Raw genomic sequence first — 25,396 nt, 5'->3', positions numbered from 1 at the left:
GTAGACTACGTAGTCAGACTGTGGACCAAAGCTTTGGACTTATGTGGACTTGGATCCTGAGTAGAATTCCGAAAGAAGAACATTATTTAGGGAAAGATTTTAAGGTTTCTCCAAAACTGGTCAGGCTACAGACTTGAACTGTGGTTTTCTATTTCTCTTACCCTCATCTTGACCAGAAATTCCCTCTGTGCTTGAAGAAACTCTACTGATGAGTATTCAGAGAAATGTTTGAGTAAATTGGTTGTCCAGAAAAGAAATTTTAATTACAAAAATAATAAAACTGTTAAATTGCCAACTGTTCTAGTTATTTAGACTTCAACACACACACCCCACCCTGAGAGCCTGCAGCCCTCACTTAACAATAAAATATAAAAGCACTACTCATCCAAACTATCATTTTGAAAGGTGCTTTTGTGAGTACATGCTCTTACAGCAGCTCCAAATGCCACTTTCTACACAGGCTTTAGATATATTTACTGCACTGAATAATGGTAATAATGTAATTGAATACACCTAATGATAACCAGTTGCCTATTACGAAATGCCTTTTGAATTCCAGCAGCCTGGTGTGGCTGAGGTTCATGGGCCATAAATTCAATTTTAATCCCAAATTAAGTTTATTTATGCTTGCTGTCCATAACAGCCAAGTAAGAAAATGAAACGCCACCTCCTCCCTTGACGTGCCTTTGAAAATGTAGACAATTTCAACTCTGTTGGTTGGATTAGCAGCTACTTGTACAACTTACTGCTGATCCACCAAAATCATTGGATCAATGCCAGTTACTCTCTATAAGAACCTGGCCTAGGGTCTTTTAAAATACAAAATAAATTTCTCAGAAAAAAAGTTTAAAGGTATTTTGTGAAGTATGTGTGATTTTTTTCTAACATATACCTGAAGAAAAATTATTAATGCAAGAACGTCTCATTTTCAGAAATAAGCTGCTCATACGCCAAGTTGTTTCATTTTGTTGGCTATTTGGTTGCCGCTTGCCCAATACTGCAACACATAACCTCTGACTCTGTAAAAAAATTGCTTTTATGGTTTACTTTTATGGAGGTATTTATGTTTAGAGCCTTTGCCAATCTCAACAGAAATGAAATTTCTTTCACTACCTTTTGTCTTGAAGCTTGAATTGTTTAGCATTATGTCTTAGTTGCATTTGAGTCATATTGCTATATAACGGTTGCACTCTGTCAAGCATTCGCGGGGCAAGAGTGTATTGTAGCAGCATAGGAAAATACTATACATGTTATACAATAATGGGAAGATTTTTAGATGTTAGAGAAGAAAGCTTTCTTTACAGACACGAGGCTTAAGTAAATTCTGACATATTACTAGTATTCGGTAGACTGCATGCCTATGTGAGAACTACTTGGGGTAGCACTTCTAAGCAGCTGTGCGTACCTCACTGAGATCTTGATTTTATTTCTAATGTGGTTTGACTAATACATTTTGTACCTGTTGAAATCAAATGCGAAGAAATACTTTAAAAGCTGCCTAAAACAGGATACATGGACTCACTCTGCTAGTAAAGTTAAATTATTAATGGTTTAATTTCTTATTTTTTCCGCAGGATTTGAGGTTCCAATTAAAACCGTGTTTGGGCCATTGCTTTGCCTGCCAGTGCTTAATCTTCTCCGAAAGCCTCATCACTTATCTAAAACAAAAGAAGAACGAGGTAAGGAGAGAAAGTAATGAAATGCAGCATAGCACATCTGTCAAAGGAACAGAAAGTAGCTTTAAAAAAATCCAGGATCAATGACATTAAAAAATTTTGTTGAGAGCTAAATAGGTTCATGTTAAGCATCTTAATACTAAGGGTCTATAACTACCATTATGTTCTTGCATGTGCTGAAGGTTGGGTGGTTTGTTTGAGAGGTTTACTCTTGATGTGGCCACAGGATACAGGTGACTGATAGGAACAGGAGCTCTGGAATTGCTGAATGCAACCCTCTGCACTGTGGACTCCTTTAAAAGATTGTTTGACATCTTGATGCTAAACTTATGAATATAATTAACAATTCTGAAGTTATTTAAAATTCAGTTTGAGGTCAGTACAGATTTATGTTCTCCAGATATGCATAGGTATTGGGTGCTGTATTAAAAGACTTTCCCATTTCAGCACCTAGAGCTACGATGTCCTTTGCTGTTGATAATGGATCTTTCTGAAGTACCTGGAACTGACTACTTGTGCTATGTCATTAGGATTGCAGTAATATACAACAAGACAGGCAGAACTAGAGGTGACACGACACAGAGAGGAGTAGTACAATGATTTAATTAGCCATGATGGGATAATGATGTAAGGGAGACATGGTCTGAAAAACATGAGCCTTTTTTGAGTATGGAAAGTATAGCCTGCAGTGGCCACCTCTGTAGTCACTGCTGATGTTTAACAAAAGAGAATATCAGGATCTCACTCCCATTTTCCCCATTCAGTCCTTTCTGCATTCTCAGATTTCTGCCATGGGCCAGGTTAAAAGTCATCCCAGCCGGTACAGTTCAGGCTCGGTGGCTACTCAGCCGCCTCATATGAAAACCGATAGTCTAGAAAGCCTGTTGGCTTCTCTGCTTTTCGAAATACAATATCATGCATTTGGTTTGGGATTGTTGAGCATGTGTGTTACCTACAGTCTCTCTCAGGAAAAACATTTATAATGTTTCTTTTCTAGCTGTATAAAGGATATCATTAGCTTGGAAAAATCTCACTGGCATCGTCAGAGCGTGCTGTCAGCCATAAGTAAAGTTGGTTTTAGTAGGTGTAGTTTTTAAAGCATGTTCACTGAGGGACAGTTGTACTTCCAGACATAGAGTTGATAATATACATAACTGGCTGTTACAAGCATTCCTAAAATATTTTCTGTGCAATTGTTATCAGAAACTACTCTGACATATGTAGATTGTTGGACATGCTGTGTGTAAATCTTTGTGGGTTTGCCAAATAATCTAACGGTTTCTGAATCCCATCTTACTGCAGCTGTGCCTTACAGCACAATTGCATTCTGCATTGTGCATCTTGGATATCATTTCTGCTAAAAGCTGGGGACAGTCACAGAAACCCATTTTGACTAATATTTGATCTTACAGAATTTGAGTAATCCATTTGCTGAGTAGCTACAAAACAGCTCTCATGGTATTGGTCTTTAAGACTGGAAAATATTATGAAACAAAAACGTTTATATAATTCAAAAACGAATTTTTAGCACTGTTTATGGGAGGAAAATGGGGTCCATATATAGAACTAGTTACAGACAGGGTCCATTTAAAAAAAAAATTCAAACTTAAACCATTCTTGATGGAATTTGAAAAAAGTTCTCTTGATCCATCTGTAGGTCTTCACCTTTCTTTTTGGTGTCTTATATTTTTATTTCAGAGCTATTCTTTCAGTAGATAGATATCTCAAATTTAATGCCTTAGAGATTCTTCAATATTTTCTTGTTTAATAAACTAACTTTTACATATTGAGAACCTTCCTGCTTCTTCAGAGCCCTGCTGAGGTATGTTAACAACTTAAAAGCCTTACGATGATGAGTGTGGATGATGTTTTAAAAAGATGGTATGCTGAACTGGCACCTGAAATGAGTTATGTGCTATCTGTGTATGCTTTTTAATTGGTGCTCCTATCAGTACTGAAAATGGTCAAATTTTTGTTGTGGTTTCTAGTGGAAAAAAAGGCTTATATGATTACAGTAACATATATGAGTGAGATGGCTGGGCGCTTCTATCCATTACCTGATAATTTTTTGACTGATTTTTTTTTTTTTTTTTTAAGTCCAATGACTGGTATTAATTGGAAGTTTTGAAAGAAAATTACTTTCCTGAGATTATAGTGAAAATACTTGGCTGTGCGGAGGGGGAAAAAAAAGAAGATTTTTAATATGCCCTGGGGGAAGGCCACTTAGTAAGCTCCTCCAGGACAGTCTATGAAAGAGACAGACCTAATTAATGTGGCAAGCTTCGAGAAGTGTTTTAAAGATGGGAAGATCCACAAAGGAGAAAACTTGTGAATGCAGGGTTCCACTCTAGAAATCAGACTGCCTTCCTGCTGGTGTGCCTGTTTCTTTGTAAGATGCTAATATTTGATATCAAAACCAGGGGCTCAATCTTGCAGCAATAGGAACATTTATTTTCAGTTTATAGCTTTTATGTTTAAGCCCATAAAGCATTGTTGTATGTATGGTTGCTAGGCATTGTGTACTTTATGGTTTATTACATTTGCAGTTTCAACTGTAAATAGAAAAAAAACATTTATTTTACTTATGGGACAGCTTATTGTTCTTATTGAACAGTAACAAACATTATACCATGGACGAAATCTCTGTTATTAGCTATATTAGGTATATGATTAGACATCACTCTTATAAGCCATGTCTTACATTGCTATTTTATTAATTCCTGTTAGCTTGTACAATCAGGGAAGGGTTCTGCAGCAAAGTCCTTAAGAGGGTGCAATATATGTCAACGCACGGCTCCTAGCCATTGCCAAGTCTTGATAGTATTACAGGCCTTCAAGATGAAATGTGATTTCCTGGATAATTTGTATAATGCATATTTAAAGTATTCAAATTTTCAAGATGCATTTGGATTTACAAGCTATAAAAGATAAAGCATGCTTCGCACTTTCTATTTCAGATATAATGCTGTTTGAAATGCTAGAGGGTTCTCTTCCATATAGTGGATGGTTCACTCTGAGGATCTTAAACGTTCATTTCTACTGGTTCTTATATCAGAGACTCTCTATTAATATTGCTGTAGTGAAATAGGAGACTGCTGGGAATCTCTAGGCAATCAATGAAAAATACTTTGCAACAATACTGTTCTATTCACTTTCGTTTAAGGTTGTGAAATCAATTCACACACATTAATAAAGTGTTACAGTAAGCTCCTGAGCAATCAGTCCTAGGAACCTGTAAACTGAGATAAAAATGGATAACAGCTACACTATGGCAGGGGAAACTAACCAACCCTGTGCTGGGCTGTTTTCTGCGGACCTTCTTCGACACCTGAGAAGTTTTGTTTCCAAAAATGTTCATGAGTTGCAGCTTCCCAGGTCTGGAGTCTTCTTTTTGAGACAAAGTTTTGATTCTTCAATCAGGGCTCTGGTCCATCTTGAGCTTTTTATTAACTTGATGTAAATTTTAACAGAATCTGAAGAAAAGGAAACAAAGCCACTAACTGGAGAGGAAATAAAAGTTTGTTCAACTTCCTGAGAATAAAATCATTTTTCTAATGACAGTAGTCACCTTGCCTATATATAGAAACTTTCTTGCAATGATTGTGTTTGATGTTCAATCTCTTTTACACTATAGAAAGCCTAGACAAATAATTGTGAATTAAGGACAAGGAGGAATAAACAGCTGCTCAAACTACAAATGGCAAAGCCTTAGCTGTGTTTGACAGGCTGTTTCTTTCTTTCTCAGTTTCTTTTTCCCCATTCTGAGTAAAATATATTAAGTGCAGTGTTCCTTGCTGCATTATGTATTTTTTTCAAATTTTACAGTTACAAATTTTACCTCTGTCTATTAATATAAAACTGTTAATCTGTATTTACCGCTCCTAGCCAAGATGGCTTAATGTAGGACAGAGCTGCTGAATTATCCATTTTCCGAAAGTGCCTGGCGAGTCTCATTAACTTGTCTTACTGGAACCTCATTCCACCTTTCACAGGCTACAAATGTGCTAGCAATATGTGTCATAGTAATTCCAGGATATGTGTATAGTTGGTGTAAGTTTTCGAGGTAGCAAAGTAGACAGTTGTATGCTTTATCCTTTATTCTTGTGTACAACAAAAACTCCATTTGTTATCAATGGCAATCTATAATGCCAAGGCGACATGTTTCACCTTGCCTGGCACTGTAAATCACATGCACGTCTACCCTGTCTTTTGAATCGTGATCTCATATCTTCCTTGTTGTTACTTATAATAACAAAACACTAAGGACAGAATTAAAACGGTTCTTAGAACTGGAACTATCAAGCAGTGAAATGCCATTACTCCTTTAATTACATACATTTAAAAAAATTAAAAAAAAAAAAGTAGAAGTTGCTATAGGATTCCAGCAGTGCAATTTCTCAGTAACTCACCATGGAGACAGTTGCTTGCAATCATCCAGAGTTCTGTCCTTTAAGAAAAATGTATCCTTATGCAATTCAAATTATTTTACTATCTTTGAAGTCTCATTTTAGAAATCACTGATGTATTAACTTAGCTTAATCATCTATCTGAGTTTAGGCTAGGAAAAGCACATATGTGGTAGAGATGTTTCTTACTTCTTCCAACATGTTTTATAAACCAGTGAATCAGTAACAGGAAAGATAAAATGAATAATTCAGTAGATATCAATGCTGACCAAGGACCAGAGATGCTTAGGGTATTAATATATTTTTGTTTTCTTGCCTGTATGCCATAATTTTACAGATAAAGTGTATTTTGGAATAGATAAAGCTGATCACTATTTACCATTTCTATACATATAGTAAATAGTGTGTGCTCCTATTAGTATTAGAAGGATCATGTGAGTACGTTTTGTGATTCTGTGATGTATTTCGTAGACATCAAAAGTCAATAAGCGATTAAATATATGCCTTCTGCTTAGCATGTCTTACTTAGACTTCCACAAAAGTGTTCACATCCTGTTCTTTTTATCTTCTGGCTGGTTCGTTAATGTTTTCCAGCACAAGCGGGGCCTGTGGCACCAAACAGTAGTCCCCCAGACTATTTGAACATTGCTGTGGTTGTTGAATGCTGCCTTGCTTAAAAGGGAACCAGCACTGAATTGTCCTTCTCTTAGGCTGTCAGTGCACAGCAAGGCTAGAAATAACACACTGCTAGAGGAACTCGGAACATTTTAGGCACGAGAGCTCAAAGATGCCTCTTCTTAACACTGGTGCAGTCCTAGCACGGGCTTGCCGCAGGATGGTTGTTTCAAGGTCTGCTGCTCTGAGCCTTTGTGCACACCCAAGCCTCGCTGCACTCTGGGGTCGGGGCAGTGAGGCAGAGGAGGGCAGCATTTGCTCTGTTCCTCGACAGCATGCGCTCACTAAAAGATTGCAGTCCAAGTTCAACTTTACTTGAGACTACACATAAGAGTTTAATGTCTTTTAGTGATCATTTGATTTTGTTAAGAGCAAAGATAACATCAGAATTAATATTCTGATCATTTCTCTGTGGTTGCAGCAACCTCTACTACAACTCTTCTCTGTTCTCAGAAAAATTATTTGGAGATTCTCTTGGATAGTAACTTATTTAGCTTTGTGTTAGCATGATATTCTCAAGTTCTGCCTCCAGAGATTTAGATAAAACTATTTAAGGAGACTGATCTCATCCTAATCCTTGTTAGGCATTCTTCCAAATCTTAAAACTAGAGCTGCAGTAATCTCACACTATTGTGGTGGTTTTGTATGTGGTTTTCTTTTTGTTTTTGAACTCCAGAAGCTCACTACTTAAAAGAATAGCTGCTACAGGTCAGGATGTGTGTAGGTGGGAAAATATGAACGGTGCTAACATACCTCTGTCTTGGTGGTACTGTCCTTTGTGGTACGCATGTTAAATTCAGCTGAAAAATATAAAGAGGTATCAAGTATGGAAAAAAAACTTTACAAAAACAAACCAAAACAGCATGTGTAAGCTCTTAATTTAATTACTGCAGATTTATTTTGATTTGTATCTGAAACACAGCAGGCAGAAAAGAGAAATTGTTTTTGCTGGAATAAAAATAGATCATTTCAATACACAGTATTTTCCATTAAGCTCGCTGTAGGCTTAGAAGCCAAAGAGCTCCTGTGTTTTCTATTCCTTCATTTAAGGAGGTTTTACATTATGTTTTAAACATAAAACGCATTTCTAGGTAGTAATACTGGAAATTTTGATACTGTTTTAGCGGAGTGGCTCCTTCCTTACAGTATCAAGAAGGCTAGGGCCAGCGACTTGGGTAAATCTGAGATGTCAGGTGATTGGTCTCCCTGACATCTCCAGAACCCCCTTGGGGAGATGTTTTATCTTACATCCCTGGTGTCAGCAGGGCTTTCAGCTGCACAGGTCCAGACCCACTACAGTCACCCAGGCTCTTAGTTTCCATTAGTGGGATGTACAAAATTTGCAGTTTCTGCACAGCATCTGTCCAGTGGATTTCTGTGTACGTGCAGGCAGGCTGTACAAGCAGGAACGGAGAGTTTCAAGCCTCTCTCAGTGCCTTTTACCAGAGTTCAGGCAACAGCTCCTGGACATCGGCATGCTGGACACTTAGCCGTGCCTTTGCTCAGTGCTGTGCCACCCCCAGCTTCGCTTAGGCAGGGTGCTGCTGTAATCATTGCGTACTCTGAGCACTCTGAGATCCTCTTCCAGAGCTCTGATGGCAGGAGAGCTGCTGGGAGCCGTCAGCTGTTAGAGTGCAGGAGAACTTGTAGAAGAAAGAAAGGTTACTTACCAGTGAAAGTTGTGCTTTGAGTACTTGACAGACACATTTACATTTCACCTGCCCTTCCCCTCTCATTGCCCTCCCAGGTGTGGGGGACAGGAATAACTCAAAGTGTTGGTGTAGAAGGGGATGTGTTTGTCCTCTTGTAAAGAGTGGTGCAAAGAAACACTTCATTGTAGAGCACGGATTCAGGATAAGTAACTAGCCATTTGTGGTGCCTGCAGTGCATCAGGTTTGTGTTGGGCTTGGCAACAGTGCATTGGAGCAGGAGAAATCCAATTCATATATAAACAGCTATAGCCAATAATACCACATGGACATTTTAAAAGCAATTTGGAAATGGAAATACAGAGATCAGGGAAAAGATTGAATTATAATTCAGTGATCCCATATTTATAAATTATCTGGTATCTATAACACTTGAAAATAGGATTTATTTGCTTTAATAATTCATGGAAAGTTCACAGAAGGTAATTTATTAATAATACAGTGTCATCAATATCGATTTTGCCCAATTCCTATTTCCATTCTATTGAGCTTACTGGTCTGTTTTATTACAGCAGCAGAAAGCTCTGTTTTAAAGAGTGGTGGAAAGACTCCTATTACCTTGTTTTCAAAATAAAATGTAGAGATGTTGGTGGGATGTGTACAGCTCCAGTTTGAAGTCAGGAGTAGCTACAAACAGAATTAAAAGTACACTCCTGCTTAGATGGACAGTAAAGGTCACTATGCAGGAAAATACTTACAGCATGTGCTTAGATTTGAGTCACACCACTAAAATCAATGGAGGAATGACTTTTATACTTATTGGTATAATTATACTGTTAAGACACTGAAGTGTTCTGCTGATTCAGAGCCAGAGTGTTCGAGTGCTCTGCAGAGCAAAGCCTAATGCATCAGAAATGTGCCAATTGCAGTCTGTTTACCAAATTCTTTAATATTCCATCATTAACTTCAGCTGTTTACTGTGCTCTTAACATAAACTAGTGCTGTCCCTACAAGGTATTGGTCTGTAAATGATGCTCTCTTAACACTATCAATCAGTAGGGTGGGGCTAATTATTTATTTGCATTCAGATTTTTTTCCCCACAAAATAAGTTTCTCAAGCTTCTGTATGCTAATATCGTATCTGAAACAATTTGCTGTGGAGCAAATAATCTTGATCTTTTCAGAGAAAAAAATGTATGTATATATTTGGTCAGTTTTATTACTACAGAGGCTGGGACAGTAGTTCTTAAGAAAGCAGATCTGTTCATTCCCCAGAGATTATTAGAAAATATGCACCAAATAAGTAATTCTGCCTATGATGATTCCACTCTAATAAGTATAAATTTATATATAAAAAACTAAATAGAAGCAATGGAATGGGTTGATTAGGTCTATGTCCAGAACTGCACACTGTAGCAGCTCAGATGTTTTTTCATTGTCTGCTGTTGGTGATGCCAGACTTACTGGTGGTTGTCACAGCTTACGCTGTGTGCACACGTGTACAGCCCACCTGCTCCATTACATTTTCGAAAAGTAGTTGGGATGCTTCTGTTACATACAAACACTTGAAGGAAGGTGCAAAGAGGACAGACAGAGCAAGGCTCTTTTCAGTGGGTCGCAGTGACAGCACAGGAGGCAATGGGCACAAAATGAAACAGGTGGTTCCCCCTGGACATCAGGAAGTAATTCTTTATTCTGTGAGTGACGGAGCCCTGGCAAAGGTGGCCCAGAGATGCTGTGAGGTCTTCTCCTTGGAGATCTTCAAAAGGTGTCTGGCTGTGGTCCTGGGCACCCTGCTTCGGGTGGCCCTGTTGGAGCAGGGGTTGGACCAGAGGGACCCAGAGGTCCCTGCCAACCTCCATAATTCAGAGATTGTGTGATATTTAATTTATGGAAACAGTATGCTAACTTAAAATACAGGTGCAGTGATTTCTGGTAAATCACCTTGCATGTTTTTTAGTTTCACATGCATTAAGTACAAACCATGAAAGCCGCAGCACAGAGCTGCATATAGAAGAGCTTTCCAGAAACATATAAGCAAGTAACACATGTTCTGATACATCTGCAGCCTGTAAATTAAGGAGAGGAGAAATTGTATTCTAGAAACTTATTTTAGAAATCCTTCTAGAAAAATTGTTACTGATATTCAGGCGTCTGCATTTTTATTCTTGCCACTTCTCAGCCAGTAGAGAAGGACATATCCTATTGCTACTTTCGTTGTGAATCATTCCTCATAAAACAATCTGTTCTCTTAGTGGCACTTGTTATTAATCAAGGTTTCTTTCCTCCATTAGAGTCGTTGTCTCAATCACTTCAGTATATATAATCACTAACTTTTTGCATTGCACTAGCGAGTAGGTGCTCTTATATGTCTGTCAAAGGGGTGCTGGCACATTTAGTGTGATGCTTTGCAATTTCAGTGAGAACACTAATGGCTGAAATGTGATTGCTTTTTTTTAATAAAAAAAAAAAAAAAACATGTTCCCCACAGAGAGAGGAGAGAGAAAAGGATGGAAATTTCCAAACTCAATTAATTTTTGTATCATTAAAACATTCAAAAGTATGAAAGAATGCTCTTGCAGAATCAATCATTTCATAATATATCTGCAGAAACACTAGGCTCATGTTATCCTAAAGAGAATACGAAAAAGGCTAAAGTATCAATTTTGTACAATATAGCATGTATTTGCGGAGTATAGCATGAAAATTTTCACTCTAACAAATGAAATGGAGGAGGAGAGGGAGATCGCGTGTAGATAAAACATTCTTTATAGGTATGGTATTGTTTTCTCTCTTTCTGCCTGGAACAAATAGAGATAAAGACAGATGAGATGTAATACATTATCAATTAGATATTGATGATTTGTTTTAATGCAGGAAGGTATCTGTTGAAATAATAATAATAAATCTGAGAGACTCCAGAAATGACTCAGTTCTTTCGTACAAGTGATGCTTTTTCTTTAACACTTGGAGACCATACTGACAGGCTACTTTAAAACCAAGATAAAAGAAAGAAACAATGAAGAAAAGAAACAGTTCAAAAGTAAATGTGTGACTACATAGCTATGTTTTCAAAATGGGACTTCTCATTAAGTTTTCTCTGGACTTTTCAGCTACCTCTTTCTTGATTTCCATTGATGGCTGCACTTTTTATTCCCCTTCCAGGCTTTACATACTACCTGCTTTTTCTTCCTGCCCATTTTTACATGAACCTTATGGTTTTCATTCTCTAATACAGGTAAATTCTGCCTCTTCTTTATTCTTTCCCTGTCTTTCACCTTGCTTGACAATTGTTTTGTAGAGATCTGACGAGAAATCTTCCATTCCCACAACTCTAGACATGATTAGTTTTTCTTTGTAAGGGGTTCTGCACCATTGCTGAATTTGACTGCATCAGATTTCAGCAGTTAAAGCATCTTTCAAAGTCCTGACATAATTTGTCTTTCTCTCTTAGCTCATTTAATCTACCCTACTTACCTTTTGCCTATTTTCTCCAATTAGGTTTTCATCTTTTAAGATTTGCCTCTTTTCTCATATAATCCCATACTTCTCTAACAGCTTTCTCTTTACCATTTTATGTCCCTACACTCTGGGGTATTTCCCAGAGCCATCATAATCTCCCTTACACATTCACATGCTCTCGCTGAATCTCTATCCTAACTTGTTGGATGATAAGCTGTTTGTGAAAGAGATCTGCTATATGATTTTATACCTCATGTACATTTACTCAAGTACTTAAAACATAAAAATGGTGTGGGCCTGCATCATCACTGAATTTTGTATCCTCTGTCTTGAAACTAAGAAAGATTTCAAAATGATTACTATAAACAAAATGATACTGTAATTCTCAGAATCATTTGGATAGTTCTGTTAATCCTGGTCATACACATCTGTCTTGAAAACACAGGAAAATCCCTTTTTCCTATTGTGAATCCTTCTAATGGGGAGATTTAGGGTTGGATCCAGCCGTTTTGGAGCCAGCATAATTCAGAAAGGGGATTTGTCCCTCTGTGTTTACTGTGTTAGCAATGCTCCCCCACGCAGCATTGCAGTGCATATCACAGGAACAATGCAATCTCTGCTTGGATTGCTGCCGGCACGACAGCAAACCCCGAGTGAAGAACAGGTGCTGGGGGGTGGCCCTGCTTCTCCTGCCTCATCGCTTGCACGTTGTGAGCATGGTAAGGAGAGAGTACCCAAGGCAGCCGCGTGCAGGAGGATGTGAGGCTGTTGTCGAGGGCTTTTCTTCTCCCATCACCACAGACCAACTACCTCCTGGTCCGCACACAAATGATTTTATGCTACTGCTCAGATGGTAACTGCTGCTTGTGCTGTCTGCAGTATTCTGATCGTGGTGATTTAGTACTATGAGACTGTTAGGATATCATTTCTTAATTCTGAGGCTGCTCTGTTCAAGCATTGTGGCTCATCAAATCCCATATCTAGTCTTTTATATTCCTTTTAGAAAAGAAAGAAAATCAAATGAAGTCTTTGAGTATACATTTAATTTTGGTGCAGCATGGATCATTATGCCGTGCAACCACCATTTAGGAAATGGTTATTATATGGAGCCTGATGGGTTTTTGCCTTGGAAGGCTTATGAAAGCATTTTTTCCCTTCGGAGGCTCACTTGCTCGTGCGGGGCAGCTCGCCTGTGCTCAGGGCTCGGAGAACTGAGTGCAACCTGCACCTCCCCGAGGGAGAGGCCGGCACCAAGGAGCCTCCTTGTTAGTGTGTGATTAGTGTTGATTAGCAGGGTGATGACAACCCTAATTAGATTCCGAGGGAACCTGGGAAACAAAACTTTGCAGCTGAGTTACCAGGCTGGACTAATTAGAGGGGTACTCCAGTGTGTTAGGACGGTACTCTGCTGCCTGGGTAAAAACAGCTGCAAACGCTGCTTTAGCTCCTGACTCATGCGGTTTTTGATGAAGATGTTCTTAATGAGGAACAGAGTTTTCCTCCTGTAGGGATTTCCTTGGTTTAGGGAGGAGGACGGTGATGTCAGAAGACCCAGCCAAGCCTTCCTGCAGGCCCTGTTTGTTATCTGCACTGTGTGTTTAGTGGGGTGACACAAAGGGCCCAGGCCTCTAATTACTGCTGAGTCTGAGACAGTTATCTTTTAATAATAGTAATTTAAAGCTTTTAATAATGTTGTGAGGGAAGAACCTTTTTTTGAGCTACATGATGTTCTGCATTGTATAATTTATCTCTGTGTAGTTTCTAAGTTAATTAAGTTATAGAGTAATTAAACCCCATCCCTTGCAGCTTTGTCGGTTTCCTGTATATATGAAGCAGGTGTTGATATATTAGATGCTATCTCTTATGGAAGAGGTGTGGAAAATTTTAATAGCCATTGTGCAATTATATTTTGAGTTACCCTGCTAATGGGATTTATTGGTTTTCCTGTATTTGCTTTCATTTATGTCTAGTTTGGCTTATATAAATCTGCACAATGTAGTAGTTTAATTGCCAGTGGAATCCAGGCTGAAAGCCAGCTTTTAAGGAGTATTGGTAATGTAGTGTCTGGATCTGGTGGGAGGAGAGGAGGGTGCAGGGAAGAGTGTATGGGCTGTGGCTATAAATTACCATGGTCTGTGTCTGTCTGTTGGAACATCATGCTTTAACGGGGAAATTCTGAGGAAGGCTGTATTTTCTAGACTGTTTTTATTTTATTTTCATATTTTTTTCTAGTCAATATTATTCTAACAGAGCTTGGAGGAAGAATCTGTTAATGGCATGCTTGCAATAGAAGTAAGCACGGGTGAATTGGGTTGGATAGGATTTTTAAAGACGAAACTCTAGCATTCCTGTTCTAAACAACTGCATCGGTGCACAGTTACAGTTCAAATATGCCATCTTGATAAACTTAATTGTTTCACCTAGTATAACAGATGACCGTTTGGCTGCTTATTTTAGAAGATCAGTTAAGCCAAGACTTCTGGTATTAAGTGGAAAAAAAAGGTGATGACTGTTGGAGAAAGGACATGTGAAATAGTCACACAGTGTGAAAAGACAGATGGTATCATTATTAAATGATAGACAGTTATAATATACACGGATAGCAGCGTAGGTATACAGCAGTTGCTATTGAGTATTTACAAATAATGTCCATTATAAATACCATGAGTCTTCTGTTGAAACCAGCCTGTCTCATACCTTAGAGTGCATTGGCAGTGTTTCACCTGGGACATGCTCAGGCACTGCTTTAAGAATCCTCTGAGTTTGATAGCAGTTGATTTTAGCCAGTTTTCAAGTATTTCTTTGTCTTTTTCTTGTAGTACAGCACACTTTCTTAGTCTTTACTTGTATGCTGTGTTCAGTGTAATCCCATGTACCACGGTATTTTTGGGCCCAGTTTTAATTCATGAAATGCTACCAAATTTGTAGTTACAAATGAACCTAGATTCTATATTGTCATATAGGCAACACTTACATAATGTAATTTAAATGCGAATTATTCCTCTCTTTCTAGAAAAGTGTGTGCCCTTTTTCTGTGGCTGGCATGCCAGAGAAGTTCAGCAGATTGAGTGGTGGCAAACTGATGCTTGTCTGAAGCTCTAGAGAGATGTAAATAAGGCAGACATGGCAGAAGGTGCATCCTTGCTCCATCCACGTGCAAACAGCCACGTCGCTTTTGCCTAGTGTTGGTCTAGGCTTCTGCGGAGGAAGAAATACAAGCACACTGAAGGATTTGCATCCTTCCCAAATTCATTGCTTTTCTTAAAATACTGAGCTGAATTTAGTGCTCAGTTTAAAAATGCTATTTCAGTAATTGTTTAAAGGCCAACTGGTGAGGCACTAAACAAAAGCTATCGTGTTTGTAAAGCAAAAAGCATTCGCTATAACAGCTTCTTGCTATTTTCTGATGCCGGGGGGATGGGAAGGCTTTGAAACCTATGCTATGAATCATTCCCAACATTTTCTGTTACTGAAACGTGAATATTATTTTTAAATGTGTAACAATGCTATTAGAGCCTTCTGTGATTTAGAGAGAGCTTCCAGAATACTAAAAAGTCATTATTTACTTTGTTCTAGTCTATTAGTGCAAAACAATCCTCACGCAGGCTCTGCAGTGTCAGGGTTGATTGGTTCTCAGTGGACTTGTCTCGTTAATAGGAGAAAAGAGGCTCTTGCTGGTATTTCTGCTCCCGTCTGGAGCATGACTCCTCTAGACAGCTAATTTTGTTGCATTTGAACAGCCTCCCTGGTGTGACAAAGTGGGTGTCTTTAGACCTTTACCTTAAATAAATGCCTGCTTCTCATATGTGACAGTGCTTCCACAGTTTACCAAACATGCCTGAGCTGTGGTCTCGAAGAGCTGTCACCTTTCTTTTGCTCAGTGAAACCCTGTGTCGTGAAGCTGGGAATGCCTCTAACTTGGTCCAGGTCAGGCAGCTTTGATAAGTTTCATCACTTTTCCCTTCCACGCTCCTTGCACATTTTTCTGGAGCTAGCAAATATTTACACAATGGGCTGGCTTGCTTTATCACCTAAAAATGGAGTGCTTAATGCACTCTTTGTCTCATCCTCAGTTAAACTTCAGAGATGCTCTTCTGTAGGGCAATGCAATGAACGTGGACTGAAAGCTTTTTTGCAGTGGCTGCAGCTCTGAAGTTGGGAACGAGTGAAAAGGTAGCACGTAGGCTGTGTGCGTGCAGTTCCTTGCAGTTTTACTGCCAGTGGCTATTTATTGAACTTCAAATGTACGTGTAGCTGCTGTCTGTCTGTGGTGTTATTTGAAACAGTAAGACAGTACAAGACTGTAAGGTAATATAGGCTCTCATTAAGATTTAAACCATTTTTTCTAAAATTACTAAAACTTTGTTTTTACCTGTGTTTATTAATCTCCGATCCATTAAAGAAACCCAACCAATTTCTCTTGACTGTGCATGTGGCAACAGCAACAACAAAATTCCTGTTCAATCTCTGTTTAAATTGCTGCAGTTTCGAGGTGGCATTATCTATTAGCTTCTTTTGGGATGGCTTATGAATAATAACTAGTGCAGAGATCACCACTGAAATTATATGCTGAGAAAGGGTATAAGGGAGAGCTGGTCTTTTTTCAACTACTCCAAAGACCCAGAGGATCTTTCAGGGGTACATGTTCATGTTACACCAGCTCATGTCTGCCTTAGCATCAGACAGGGCAGTCCTGCTCCCTCCCTGTGGGTACAGACAAATTGTTATTCTGCTGGCATCAGCTCTGCTGACAAATGCTGTTGTTAGTTTAAGGATCCGTCCTTATGCTTTCCCTCGCATTTCTTTCATAGATGGTTCACGGGTTGTTTAAAATAACATAGGTATTACAGATTTTTGGAGGACAACTGGAAAAGCACATGTAACTGAGACAGCAGCACAGCTAATTTTACAAGGCTTTCTCTCGTCCAGAAACTTGTTTGAAAATAGTGATGCTGTGATCCTGCCCCCACCAGGGAGAGATCCCAAAGAGGTATGAAATTCCCACTCTCATCCCACTCCTTGGTGTAGCAGTGTCCCACACAGGTAAAAATTTCCTGGCAGAGGAGAGGAAAGTGGTGCAAGGCAGGTGCAATCGGGAATACTACCTGATGGTACAAGTTCATGTGCTTCTTCAGTCTGACAGGCAAGCAAAAGACCAGCTTTGGTAACAACGTAGTATTTCAATATGTTCATAATTTTTAATGAACGGAATAAAATGTGACAGTATAATTTGGGGTGTAACTGTGGAAGAGACGCGAGTTTAAGTTTTGATCTGGATGATAAATGGGGCATTTTCAATCCAATTTTTCATGGTTTGAGTGAGAGTTATGTGGTTAAAAATGATTTCAACAAACAATGTAAAATTTGGTGGTGGCCATTTATAATGTGAACCACTAACAATTGAATAATATCTGGTTTATTTTCTCCAGGGTACAGTATCTAGTTTATGAATGCACTTGTACTTCATAAATCATTCTCAAGAGCAAAAGGGAGAAAAACGAAAAATCCATTTTCTTTGAACCCCCCTGGGTCTTTATTTAATTTTTAATGAAATAGAGAGGATACTTCATCAATGGCAACAATAGAGCATTTTCAACACACATCTTTGAAAACAAACAGAACCAAATCTTAAACCACCACTAAAAATCCCCAACCCACGGCCCAAAACAAATGCAGCAAAGGAGCTGCCTTGAGACACAAAACAGATTTAAAATCAAATGGATTTTTGAAGCATTTAAAGATTTGTCAGTTACTTAATTTAGCTGTGAGATGTTCTTACCTAGCATGCAGTAGAATACAGTCAGACTTTAACATCTATATGATTTTAGGTGCCGTATTACTTCATAGCACAACCCTATCAATACCGGGCATTTTCTTTCTGGTTCTGGCTCACGTGACAACAGAAGCACTGGGATCAGAAAAGCTCTGCCTTGAATGTAACATTTGTCCTTTAATTATCTTAAATGTTGACTATAAATCTGATATCATAGGAGATTGTTATTTGACGTCCACATAACTGAATTCTGCTGAGTGCAATAGCAGAACATGTTAATACTGTTTGAGCTCAGAAAAAGAGCTCCTGTTGATTTAAGTGTCAGCTTTCCTGGTCTGAAGCACAATAGCATCATGAGATAATCTAATTTAGCTTCCTGTATATCAGAGGCTATTGTATTTTACACTGTGTACCCTTGTATTTTATTTTGTTCACACTGATATTACTTAGCTCATCCTCCACATAAGCATCTGATTCTGATTTGAAGAAATCAAGAGGGGAAGGGAAAAAAAGAAAGTGGCAGTGTGGTCAGGAGGGAGCAGGTGGAATGTGTACCGGAGAGTAATTTGCCTTAAAATATTTGCCTTATTTGTGGGTCACATTTGTCCTTCTTGAGTCTCTTGCTAGGTTTTGCTTTGCTGCCAGATTTACATCCTATTTAATCTTTTTGGTTCTCCTTAGATGGACGCCTATGCTCAGGCCAATCATGTCCTTATCAAATGTTCAGGGTTTCACATTTTCCTAATGTCAAATTATCTGTTTGTTTCATTAAAAGTAAATGTTGGGAGCAGGTTTGGTTGTTTGGTTTCTGTCTCACCCCATTTCATATAGTGGAATAAGGGAAGTCATTATGGCTTTTCTTGCAGAAAATAGGAAATCCTGCTGTTAATTTTTTTAGCAAGAAAACTACCCTTGTCATCTAGTCATCACGTTATTGGTTTTGCTTTTAGTGACCTTGGTCTATTGCCAAAAATATACAGTATCTCTTACTTTCACTGGGAAGTCTCTCAGTCCCTACAGCAAGCCTTCTATAAAATGGAAGAAGGAAAAGCTTTTATTCTCAGATTAATGAAACATATTTCTAAGAAATATTCTACTACAGCCATTATTAACTTGATTTTCAGTGCATCATACAGATTACAAACATCTAGTACATTTCAGAAGCTATATACGAAATGATTTTTAGAAAGTGGGTGAGGAATTTAGATCATGTCTACACAAATCTCAATGACCGTTATGTATTATTGCATTTTAAAGCACCACTTAAAGAATAAGAATTGGAATTTGACTTACGTTAACGATCAGCATGAATTTCAGTCAAGACTAATGCTTATCTTTAGCTCTGTGCTATCTCCTTTAAATATTTCAGCAAGTACTTTTTCATGCTGTCTGCATTGTTTTGGAGCATAAGTGAAGTTGCTGCTGTTTCATTGTCCGAGGTACAGACTTCAGTTTTTCTGCTACTTACCACTGATAGCTTTAGTTGCTGTTTCCTTTCTCTTGTTGCTAGAACGTATTGTTGATCATTAAACTTCCTTTTCTAGGGTGCTTTCTGTAACATGTCGCAGTTAGGTGCCACTAGTACCAACTGTATACAGAAGCTGCATATACAACTGTTCATGCATTTGTAATACAGGGCAAAGGCCGAAACTGAAAGTGTAGAGTAGCAGCTCTCAAATAGAACCTGAAAACTTCATACAGGATTCCAACTTTGTTGTGCATCAACAACAAAGTGATTCTCTGCATAGAAAGCCTAAAAACGTTCTTTACAACCATTAGCAGCTGAAACTCTCCTAATAATGTTTTTTTCTCATGCACTGTGATTAGTTATTTTTCTGCCTTAGACGGCAGTTGTGCTAAATTTTTATTGCTTCATGTGCTCATGGTTCATTTATTGTTTTATTTTTCTTCTCTGTTTGCTTACTGAATAGATTTATTACCTTTGCATGAAATAATTCTTTTGAGATAACTACTTACTTCCACGGAGGCTTCTTCAATTTTAAATTGTTTTGCAGTTTTGGTTTCTATTACTCATAAACAAAATGTCACTGGCAATCTGCATGGCTTCTGCAAAAAGGTATAACTATAAGAATTAGAAGAAACACAGTAAGAATAAAAATAACTCATTTTGTAAGTTCTCACTTCTAGAACTTTTCCTTAAAAATAAAAAATAAACATCTGTGAACAGCAATTTTCTTTCTAGACTAAAAATTCTACCCTCGTATGTGATTATTGGTATGCATTTTCAGAGGAGGCCCACCAGGATGCCCACCGTTCTGAAGAGTCCAGCTCACATACATTATTCTATTTAGATACTTTTTGAAAATCTGTCTAAATTTACTTAAGTGCTGCACAACTGCAGTTATTCTCACTCTCAAAACGTTTGGGTTATGAGCATGCATAAAGTCTGTTCTGAAGCCGCAGAGACAGGTTAACAGTACAAAGCAAGCAACCATTTTGCAAAATGAAACTAAAAACCTCCAAATTCTAAGTGAAAATCTTATAGTAGATGGATAAGAGTTCTTGAATGCTTTCATTGTACAATCTGACCTCTTATTAGAAGATGCTTTCATAAGAAGTGTGTCTTTTACCTATTATCTGGAAGTGTGGAAAGGTGACAGTTATATCTATGGAGCACTCTAAACTTCAGCACAGTCTGCTTTCATAACTTATCACGGTTTTAAGCTTGGTTGGAATTTGTTTTTTCTATAAATAACTAAACTGCAAATAAACCTGTTTTCACCTGAAGTACATGGTAACCTTAATATTAACATTAGAAATGGCCTTAGTATGGTGAAAACCAGATAAGATGTGAACATATCCCCTAGCAACAATGCAGATACTGAGTTACAAGAGCAATTGCATACCAGTCTTGTCACAGATATTACATTTCTCTGTATCACTGAACATCAGCTAATTAAAAAGTGTGTTTAGCCAGAGGAATTATTTTTATGAATTCGCAAATACGCTTTAAGCAAATACAAAGAAAAAGTAATAAAGCTTAATTTACTTATGAACACTCTAACCCATCTGCTGTACCTATATATCAGCATTAAGATTATCCAGGAGATTATTGTACTGTGACTTTTTTCAAAATAAGTTCAGCTCAAAAACAGGGAAGATTACAATTTAGTTCTCTATAACATGACCATAAGAAACAAATTCACACGGTGATGAAATAATCATTTTGTTTAATTTCCAAAGGGCAATATTTAATATGACAGTACTCAGGCATGCCTCACTCATTCATGGATGGAATTAAAAGAACTTCTTAACTTTTTATTCCTGCATAAAGTAACTTCCATGGCCATCCCTGTGGACAAGTGATTCCCCTAGATAGTGATGATGATTTTCTTATCTTCTCCAGAAGGAAGGGAGTAAGAACAGCTGAGGACAGAACAATGTCTTTTTCTCTCCTACACCTGCCCGCATTTCTATAGTTATGTGAAATTCTGCTGGAGAGGACATATAAAATGTGTATATGCAAACTTTAAAAGGTGGATGTAAAATGACTGCTAACTGCAGATCACGTAGACAGGGTCTTGTAAGTTTATTTGATTCTGCTGCAGTTTTCAGTCTTCCAATTTTCAGAAAACTAAGTCATATAGATCAAACTAGTTGGTGCTTTTCCTTCATATCAGTTGCTGAAAAAATATATGATCATATGAAAAAATCTGTTCTAATAAGTTTGCATTCTGCTTTTTTTTATTTTTGAACATGTAATAGATCACTATTGAAACTAAGTGAGAAGCTATGTACTCAAAGGTTTTTCATTTTTTGTACTTTTTTCCCCAAAAGCAGCAGTGATCTGTTACGTGGGATGAATTCTTCAGTCCCAGAAGAGCCTGATAGGTGTTTGGAATCTTTACCAGAAATTGGGAAGCGGAGATTTTAAATCCACTCATTGAGCATATTGCCTTGAACAGGTGTTTGCTGCCTGTTGCCAGAAAGCAGTTATTCATCCAGTCATGCATCCATATGCAGTGCAGCATAGTATCCTGGCGCTTGTCAAAAGAAAGTCCCAGTCTCTCTCCGCCGAGATGGTTGCTGCTGGTGATCAGCCATCCTCTTCAAAAGATGCCAGGCAAACCATATGACTGCTCTGCAGCCTTGGCTTTACAAGCAATTCTGCTTAATTTTTAAGTGTCAGAGTAGTTGTCTCTTCAGCTACTCACTTTCATAGGCTCTTAAGGTAGCACATTTGATATGTCAATTCAATTTCAGGTGAATATCGTTTAAAAAAAAAAAGTAAACCTAATGGTGTACTCATTTATGCTCATACTGTGCTCCAGGTGTACCTCTTCAGCTTCTGTTTAATGTTTGTCAGTTATCACAAACATAAAAAACCATCACTGTGCACTTCTGGCTCTAACTTTAGCCATCTACTAAATAACTTTGTTGACAGTTCCCCTACTGCTGTTGCTGACTTGCAAATACCTGATTTGCCGAGTGAAAAAAAAAAAACACCTTTCACATACGTCTATCCATAAAGCTTGCCTTTTGCCGTGCTGTTAGTAGCATGTATTTCGTGCAGATGGATATTAGCTGGACTAAATTCTGATGTGTTCAGAGCTGTATGATTAGCAAAGCAGAAATGAACAAATTATTGCAAATAATTTAACTTTTTTTCTGGGGAAGGTGTTGGGGCAGAAGGAGGTACGGATAGATATTTTTTATACGCTGCTTGCTTTTCTGGAGCGCAGTTGTTATACAGGGCACAACATTGCTGCTTGGAGATCGTTTGTGATGCCAAGAACGTTTGTATTGTACCTCTGAGTTGAATAGATGAACGTTTACTAGACATATGGAATGAACTTATTACATAGGTTTTTGATAAGATGCTTTTAACTCTGAATTACCTCTTGAATACAAATTAATTTTCATGACAGTCTCCAAGCTTAACTTGGATTATAATGCTGTGTACAAATTCCTCCAAGATGTACAGTCAGCATTCATTTCCAGATATCAGTCTCAAAAACATATTCAAATGTGGTTCTTTGGACACTCCACACACCCCTCAGTGTGTTTTTCATCCACTATACAACATGATTAGTAGCAAAACTAGAGACTGGCATTGTTTTTTTGCAACTTCTCTGTTGTAAAAGACCATCCCCAAGTCTCTCCAAGTGCGTACTGCTTTTCTACTTAAAAAGGAAAAAAAAAAAAAAGCTTTGCTGTTTTAAAACCATTTCTTATCCCTTGAGCTGTCACCAAAGACAGGCTTTGCATTATTTAACATTTTTTAATTCAATTTGAAACATTTCTTTAAGAAACAACTTCATCTATGTAGAAATATTTCTCCTTTCAGATTTGCAACTTTCTGAGTCAAAAAAAAAAATAGCAATTTTTCATGTAAAAAGACTCAAGATGGCACCGAACTGTTTCCACATGAGCTCACTCTGAATTTAGAGTTTAGTCTGTCTTCCTTTCACAGAAGAGCACAAGCTGGTAAGGAGTACTGTAAAACACCAGGGACTGGAAACTCAGCTTTTGGATGTGAGGGAGTGATAGGTCAGAGGTAGGCAGACAGCACTGAGATGGAGGAAAATTGACAACTTCTACAAGCAAAGCTACTGCTCAAATGCATCGAAAGGGAAGGATTTTACCTTTGTCTTTCATTTTCTTTTTGATGGTGATGAACACTGCAGAACATTTGTTCAGTGGAGGATGTAGTCAAAAGAGTTTGTCTCTTCATTGAGAGCACAAGAGAAGAAAAGGATGCTTTGAGGAAGGCTTTTTCTTTGCCCAGAGGCTCTGTATTTGAAGTAGCAGAACTACCCATAAAATGAAAATGATTACAAACCATACCAATGTAAACAATGCTTTTCTTTTGCTTCCAGAGAATGCATCTGTCTTTGATGCATTTCAGGGTCATGTATTAGGGCTACATTCCAGATGTTGTTTTATTTTTTGTACTCTTTCTATTTTAATTTCCTTCAAAAAAAAAAAAAATATATATATTTTTTAACTCAAAGAGGGCTTAAACCTGCACCACAATCTGATTCCTAATAAATAATAATACAGCACCAGAAAAAGAATTGCATGCAGTGAGATCCATTGTGAGAGTTTGGTGGTAGAAATGTCATGGTAGACTTTCCTAGGTTTTTATACTCTATGCTTACATGGGCCCACAATAGCTCTTTTGAAGTGTGTTCTTGATTGCAGAGGAATAATAGCCACATTGTTGAAAACAAATGAAGTGACCATCTGGTGTAAGTTTGAGAAATTATTATTAGAAAGTTGTTACATTTTAGTAGCCAAGTTTAGAAAATTATTAATACAGACTTGTTACCAGCCCAGTAGCACTCATGGAACTTACTGTTAGCAAAGAAAAGTCATTAATGCAAACACTGCGTGCTAGTAAATGAGCAGAACAGCAGCCCTCAGGGTGATAAGATCTACTCGTTTGCCACAGATTATTAAAATATTCCCCAACAGATGCGTTTAGTTTGGGGAAGACCCTTTGTTATCTCTGGTGCTACCCGTGCTCAAGGCAGGGCTTATTGCCTGTGTTGGCTCAAGGCCTTGTACAGGTGTTTTGAGTAACTCCAGCGAGGGAGTTTCCGCATCTCCAGACTGTTCAAGTATCTGGCCACCTCCATAGTGAAAAGATGTATTTCTTACACCCAGTGGGAGTTTCCCATGCTCCAAGGGTGACTTCTGTCAGCCTTCTGGCTACACTCTTGCTAATTCAGCCCAGGATGCAGTTGGCCTTTTTGCTGCAAGGGCACACTGACGGCTTTGGTTCAAGTTGCCCACCAGTGTACCCTCATGACGTTTCTGTAAAGCTGCTTTCTCTCCACCTGGCCACACACCTATATAACTTGGGGGGGATTGTTCCATCCAAAACATAGGACTTGATATTTTCCTCTGCTGAACTTCATGAGGTCCTCATCAGCCCCATCCTCCAGGCTGTCAATGTCTGTTTGAGTAGCAGCTCTGCATATTGACCATTTTTCCCCAAATTGGTGTTTCCTGCAAAGTCACTGACTGTGTTCTATCCTGTTATCCAGGTTATTTTGCACCTTCAAGGCTTCGCACGCAGAAGCAGTATTTTTTGTTAATTATTTAAAGTACCTTGGTATGGGACTATTATCAGATGTTGACGCTAAATGTATTTACACAAATAACATGTTTGGAGATGCCAAAAAGTAAGATTTCTGTATTAATGTTGACTTGGAGGGAGGATTTTAATGGATCATGCGGTTATTCCGTAGCAATGCTTCAAAAACATTTTCTTCCTCCAGGTTGTGTGTTTTGTTATGGCATGCAGTTATGTCCAGGAAACATGTACTTCTCTGCACCATGGTCAAGAATATATCCACTGGGAAAGGGGAAAAAACAAACAAAAATTTTTCTTTCTGAAAACCTTTGGAACCTGACACTAGCTGACTTATATGAGGATCGGAGAATAGATATGAAATCCAAGACTTCCTGAGATCCTGCCATGCTGCTCCATTTTCAGGTCTTAGTGTAGTAGGTTTATTCATCTCATAGTGAGAGCATATCCAATGGAAGTAACCGAGCTAGAATGGAGACTTTTATGTTACAGTGTCTAAAAGACGTATTTACAGTTATTACAGAGATATTTCCCTTTACTTTCTATTGCACTCTTTCACTTCCTAGCCATTAAACAGCTTCCTGTTTGGAATTGTTCAGTGGACTGTTAATTCAAGTGATCTTTTTTTAAATTCAGCACTGGAATCAATCATATCATACAAATACAATTTACAGCGTATTGCTTGTTTCCACAAA

The 25,396-nt window shown here is 38.1% G+C and overlaps 1 protein-coding gene across 7 annotated transcripts in view; it reads left to right on the top strand.

Moving 5' to 3' along the window:
- The window catches only part of TENM1 (teneurin transmembrane protein 1), an 848,278-nt gene that overhangs the window by 329,411 nt on the left and 493,471 nt on the right, over positions 1-25,396 (top strand). For all 7 annotated transcript variants that reach the window (XM_048070576.2, XM_067005240.1, XM_067005241.1 and 4 more), the window contains one exon: positions 1,575-1,679. The gene's annotated coding sequence lies outside the window, so the exon portion shown is untranslated. The remainder of the gene's footprint in view (positions 1-1,574; positions 1,680-25,396) is intronic.

This window comes from Anser cygnoides, chromosome 13, assembly GCF_040182565.1.
Source record: "Anser cygnoides isolate HZ-2024a breed goose chromosome 13, Taihu_goose_T2T_genome, whole genome shotgun sequence".
In the NCBI taxonomy this organism is placed as follows: domain Eukaryota; kingdom Metazoa; phylum Chordata; class Aves; order Anseriformes; family Anatidae; genus Anser; species Anser cygnoides.
This window is presented reverse-complemented; position numbering and strand designations above follow the sequence as displayed.